The sequence below is a fragment of the Nipponia nippon genome, unplaced genomic scaffold (assembly GCF_047370975.1).
Source record: "Nipponia nippon isolate SJK-2023a ecotype South Korea unplaced genomic scaffold, ASM4737097v1 scaffold_25, whole genome shotgun sequence".
Lineage (NCBI taxonomy): Eukaryota > Metazoa > Chordata > Aves > Pelecaniformes > Threskiornithidae > Nipponia > Nipponia nippon.
The window spans coordinates 6,577,700-6,583,595 of record NW_028262342.1 but is presented as its reverse complement, the minus strand read 5'-3'; the positions used below and the strand labels follow the sequence as shown (position 1 = coordinate 6,583,595).

At 57.9% G+C, this 5,896-nt stretch overlaps 1 long non-coding RNA gene across 2 annotated transcripts; it reads right to left on the bottom strand.

Annotated features, from left to right (window-relative positions):
* Positions 1 to 963: 963 nt before the first annotated feature.
* On the bottom strand, positions 964 to 5,127 carry LOC148055280 (uncharacterized). 2 transcript variants are annotated; one of them, XR_015705732.1, is made up of 3 exons: positions 5,034 to 5,127; positions 4,446 to 4,651; positions 964 to 2,462 (listed from the first exon to the last, which is right to left on the bottom strand). It is a non-coding gene; the product is annotated as an uncharacterized LOC148055280 (long non-coding RNA). The 2 variants fall into 2 exon arrangements; XR_015705733.1 differs by having other exon boundaries at positions 2,453 to 2,466.
* Positions 5,128 to 5,896: the final 769 nt, after the last annotated feature.

Genomic DNA, 5,896 nt, shown 5'->3' with positions numbered 1-5,896 from the left:
TTTAATTGCCGGGCCGTGGGCTCTGCCACTCTCTGAATGCATTTTTCTTCCCGTCCCATCTTCAGCGGCTCCAGAAAGTGAAGTTTGGCAGCTCTCGCCTCCCTGGGGACCAGAGGCCCCTTCCCACACCCCGAGCCCTGATCCGTCCCCAGGAGCCCCAGCGAGGAGCCTCTGCGGATGCACGGCAGCTGGCCCCCGGCTCCCGAATCCCACTGCATTTTCCCATTTGCTTTGCTGGGGGGATCAGACTCTAAGATTCAGATCCCCCTGATTAGGGCAGGCTTTGGATTAGGCTCTGAATTAGGTCAGGGTATGGGATATTCCAGCCTCCCAGTTGCTTTCGTGTTTCCCTCCTGCGTTTTTCCTGGGGCGCGGCTGAACTCCAGCCTCCCTGGCCGACACGCAGCTCCTGCACATGAACCGAAGGGCGAGTTATACCTGCGCCATGGGCACGGCCACCACGGCCCAGCTTCCAGCAGCCCCTGTCCCTCCCTGGGCCTCGCAGCCAGCACCCAGCACCCAGCGCAGGACCCCCGGGAAGGTGCAGCCATTGCGGGCGCTGCGTAGCACCGAGGCACCGCGTCCTTCTGAGCCTTTCGGGGGGAGAAAGGTCTTAGCTAAAGGCCAGAAAGTCCTTGAGCATCAACAGCAGTGACGAGTGATTTCCCATGAAGATTAACCCATTTCTCAAGTCAGGACCGGCAGCCATCCCCTCTGCGCCGAGTGGCGTTTTGAGCGGATCCGAATCCTTCTGACAAATGAAAAACTATTAGTAAATGGAAGCATTTTTAATGAAAACTGACCCAATTTTGAATGCCACTTCTCCTCCCACCTCAGCAATAGTCTGTGCCAGAGTTGGAGCGAAATTAGGTCATTGTTGAACAAAGGTCATGAAAGAACATGAAAAGCTTTTCAATGGGGAACCCCAGTTTTTATGGCTTTTTGTGGAAATCCCCTCCCAAATAAAGTTATAAATAGAGTGACAAAAAAGCGCATGGAGCAAATCATCCCTGGATCTACCCAGTATGCCCAGTTGGGTGCTGTTAAAAAATCCATCTTGAACTGCAGATTTCACCCCTTCCGAACTTGCAGTGAGTTTTGGGATGAAAAAGAAAAGAACCTGGTGAGAACCTGACTTTTTCTCCTCCTAAATCTTTGCCTGCTTCCAGCCTGGCCATTGCTGCCCTCCCGCAGGACGGGGGTTTGGGTGCACGTCCCCAGGGAGCTGGGAGCGCAGGGGCGGGGGCCGGGAGGGCTCGGCTGCGCCTCTGATTCAGCCCAGCGCAGCAGCACGTGCTCCCATCCCGTCGACTTAGCACTTCAACGCCCGCCTTGCTGAATCAAAGCTCTCTTGCAGTAAATACTCCCTTAGCTTTCACAATCGCCATCTGATGATCTAATCCTTGCCCGTTTCCCTGGGAAGGGATTGCAGAGGCAGCTCCTTTCTGCAGAAAACCAGTGCGGATAAGTGCCAGATTTGGAATCATTGGGAAACATTTACAAATAAGTAAAGAAAAGTGAAAGCTTGGGCTTAGGCTTGCTCGGGAACGTTTGCCAAAGTGCAGAGGAGGGTTGAGGGGGCTCCTGTAGGATTAGGGCCCCCCAGTGCCCGCTCAAGCACAGACAAGGTGTGCGCGAATGGAGCAGCAGCCTGAGAAACGTCTGTCTCTGGTTTTGGGAATGAGCTGGGGGCGAGGAGGCCCGATCCTGCGACAGGGGCGGCTCTGAGCCACTGTTTGACGTGATTTTTAAAGGTTCCTGTGCCTGTGTCCATACACACACGTGTCCACAAATGCAAAACTTGGTGCGTATTTTCCCCTCACTCTTTAAGAGAAGTTTGCTCTGGATTGCATCTGGTTCGGGCGGTTGCTCAAGGTGCTGGTGGCGACTTCCCCGTCTGGTCTTGCAGGACCAGCTCGCTCCTGCCGCTGCCCATCCCTGGTCCCACGTGTGCCGGATTCAAAGGCCTGCTGCCATCCCATCCCCATCTGTGGCACCTCGGCAGGGGCCGGGGCGCAGCGAGCACAGCCATGGGCTGCACGAGGGCTCGTGGCACGTGTCCCCGTTGTCCCTGAGCTCACGGGAGCTGCTCCGTGGCCCCGGCTGGGCTCCCGGGCTGGCGTCGGACCTGGTGATGCTGCAGCACCATTACACTGGAGCGAGGCGGCGGCGGAGCCCTCGATGGGGGAAGTGGCGCGAGAAGCCGAACTCCGGCCCCAGACAAAGCGCTTCTGTGCTCCCGCCGGAGCGTGAGCGGGGATGGCTTCCTGCCGCCCGCTTTTGGGGGCTGCTTCCCTCTTCTTCCATGTCCTCTCCCACTGCTGGAGCATTAAACAGGCCAGATCCTGCCCTCCAGAGCCTGCCTCCAAACCCACATTTCCATCCGAGCGCATGGCAACCTCGGCACCGGCTGCTTCACCGCCTTTCCCTCTCCTCCTCCTCCCGGCCGCGCCGTTAGCATCCTTCCTGTGTCAATTTTAATGAATTGTCATCAGACCAAAGTAATCACCAGTCAGCAAAACTTAATTTTACAAAAAGACAAAAAGAGGCTTCGCTCTAATTGATGGAAAATTGGTCGTTTCTTGTCAGGTTATTGTTCATTTCCCGCCCGCTAATGACTCCGCTCCCGCCAGCCGTGCCTGGCCCGGGAGCCCGGCGAGCATCACGGCCGCCCCGCCGAGCGGCCCCAGCAGCTCTCGCCCTAAGCGGAGCCGTTAGGAAACCTGAGATGAAGAGGAATATTTTCATTAATAAACTTTCAAAAGGCAATGCCATGGAAACTTCAAAAAGGAGCGAGGAAGAGCGACGATGTCCTGCCTGGCAGCTCCGGGGGGAGCGGCAGGAGCGATGGGAAGCACTTGGCTGTTTTCATCACGGCACACAAGCAAGCAAACAGCGTCGATAAGAGAAAGCCGATTACGTTTTTGGATGCCTTTCTGTTTTAATCACCCAAGATGAGAGCCAGGTAAACAAGGCTGGAGCCCTGGTGCAAATCTGGCAGAGCTCTGCTGGGTTTGTGGACTCGGGCATCAGAACTGGCTGTTAACGGGCCTTGAACCAGCTGCTGTCACTTTATCACAATGTTCTTAGGATGGGGAAAAAAAGATGGATAATTTTCTTTCCCTTCAAATATTGGCAGCCCATAGAAAAACAGACCTGCCCCACGCTTCCCCAGCCACCGTGATTTACGGCTCATATTGCAGCGGTGCCCAGGGACCCTGGCCTGGTCCCACCTTGTTCGGTATCGTCTAAACGCACCCGTGGAGTCGCGTCCCTGGTGCGAGGCAGCCCCCAGTCTCCCCATGCCGCTCCACGGGCTTGGTCTACACAGGCTATTACGGTAATTTGATAAGCCAGTTCTTCGTGATATGAATCTTCGCCTTCGTTAAAGGGAGGAAAAAAAAACCCCATTGCATTTTGATGGCTCACAGGGACAGTTCATTAAGCAATCAACTCTTTTAATGAAATATTTCTTTGTTAAAATATTCATTGATCTGCCGCGGTTTTGCATGGAGAAAGGGAAGGACCGTGTCCCAAATGCTTTTCTGTTGAGTCTTCCCAAGCACACACTTAAAACAGCGGGTTGTGCCCCAGCATTGCCAACACGGTAACTCCCGTATCAGCCCCCGGCAGGCACCCCCGGGGGAGCCCGGCCAGAAACGAGGAGCTCGGGCTTTCCAGATGTTTTTCCCTGCCGTTACCACACCGTTATGCCCACCGATGGCTGAGGTTCTACACACCAGCTCTGGGTCTTCTTTGGAGGAAGCAACGGGGGGATGTCGGGGTCAGCTCTGGTCCGGCTTGGGCAGAGTGGTTTGTGCTGCGGTGGCCGGGTGCCACGGGGGGAGGTCGTGGCAGAGACGGGGAAAGCTGGGCCAAGAGTGAGCAGAAACGGGCAACTGCGGAGCGGGCAGAGCCGGCGGCGGTGGGCAGCGTGGGAAGAGGGGGGTCCCAAAGGGAGGGGCTGGTTCTCCCAGCCGGGTGCAAGGGGACAGGGGACCCCTTTGCCCCCGTGGGGCAGCGCAGCAATGGTTGTTTTACATCCCGCAGGGATTTGGCCAGATGCTCTGGCCCCAGTGTAAGAGCAAGGAGGAGGGAGCTCAGAGAGCCAGGATGGAGAGCATTGGCAGAAGAAGAAAGAGAGGAGGGAAAAAAAAAATGTATCAAAGAGTGAGAAATGAACAACTGCAGACAAAGCGCCGAATCTGGCCTCCCCCCTCCTTTCTCAAACCTTACACCATGAGTAATCCCCGCCGCTCGGCACCGTGACGACTCAGACAAGTAGTCACGGCGCGCGGGTAAGCATCTCCCCGAAGGAAACAATGCAGACAAACACGGTGAGTGGTGAATGCAGACGTCCTGCTCTGGATGAGTAACGTTATTTGAAAAGCAGATAAACGAAAAAAAAGAGAAGAGGAAAGGAAAAAAAACCCAAACCACGGCACATGCCAGCGGGGAGAGAGGAGCCAGGTGTCCTGTGTCTCGGTGTGCTGGTGGCACGGCACGGCACGGCACGGCACGTGGGCTTCCGCACGGGGGGTACGGCTCCATCGGGGATGCCACGGCGCCCTGCAGCAGGGCAATCTGCAGCCCCTCCGCTCGCAGGCTCCTTCCTCTCGCGCTTTGAGGCTTCGCAGCCCGCCCCGAGGCTCTGCAGGCACAGAGGAAAATTGGTCACTGTCTGGAGACCCCCCACGCCACAGCCTCTTCTCCGTGTGTGGGAGCAGCACGCCCAGGCGCCGGCGTTTTCGCCTTTCCGCTGTCTCTCCTTTGCCCGTTAGCTTCAGCTCACTAAACCCCAGCTGAGCCCCGTCTGTCTGACCCTCCTCTGTCTGTGCGAGTAGGGGAAACTGAGGCACGGCACAGCTGCAAGCCAGCGGGGCCGCAGAGCCCCTGCCCGGGCTCTGAGGCGGTGCCTGGGGTGCTGCACCCCCTGCAACCTTTCCCCCCACATCCCCCCTCCGTGTGCGGCTCCAAAGCGGAGCCGCCAGCGCCCGCAGGTGTCAGGATCCCCCTCCCCGGGGGCTGCTCGCCTGGGGAGATGCCGCGGGGCTTCTGGCCGAGGGCAGTGGGGGGCACGCCGGCCAGGGCGGGAGGCAGCGATGCCGGGCCCCGGGCAGAGAGCAGCCTGTCGCTTTAAAAGGGAACCAGGAGCCTCTCATCACTTACAGTAACTCGGTGCATCATTTCTTTGCCTTACGCAAGAGGCGAGCGGGGTCCAAGAGCTCGGCGTCGGCCGCGGTCCCGCCAGCACGTCCGGGCAAAGCCGGATTCCTCAGGGTGCTCAGCGGCCTGCGAACGTGGGCTGAGTGGGGTGTGCGGCCACGCCGGCATCCTCCCGCGAGGGCTCTGGGGGTCTCCTTGGGACCCCCCACCTTCGCCAGCCCTGTGCTGGCTGTGGATGCAGCGCCCAGCACTGGGGGTTTATCCTGGGGAGGACGGATCCTGCACCCTTCTCCGCTCGCCCGCTGGTTGGTGCGTCCTGCGGTGGTGCTGGGAGGGCAGCAGGGTGCGAACGCTGCCGCGAAGAGCCCCGGGGTGCTTCGGCCCCGGACCCCGGGGAGGCGAGGGAGCGGGGTGGAGGGCTGTGCTCCGGGTGCTGCCGGGCAGCGCAGCTTCACAGGGTGCTGCAAGAACTGCATGAAAATGGCTGGTGTATTTTGGGTGGAAAAACAGCTTTTCTGTGCATCTGCTGAAATTTGTGCCTTGGAATGGACGGGAATTTGGGGCTTAGCTGCGTCAACGCACAGCTCCCTCCCCAAAACGCTACTCTGGAAGGGAAAAAGTAACTTTCTACCCTTGTTCTCCCTATTTTCCCATTCCCGATTTTCTTCTTCCTCTTCTTTCCATCTGTTTTTTTTCTTTATTTTGCCTTGAAAGAAGGAGGGAGAGAATC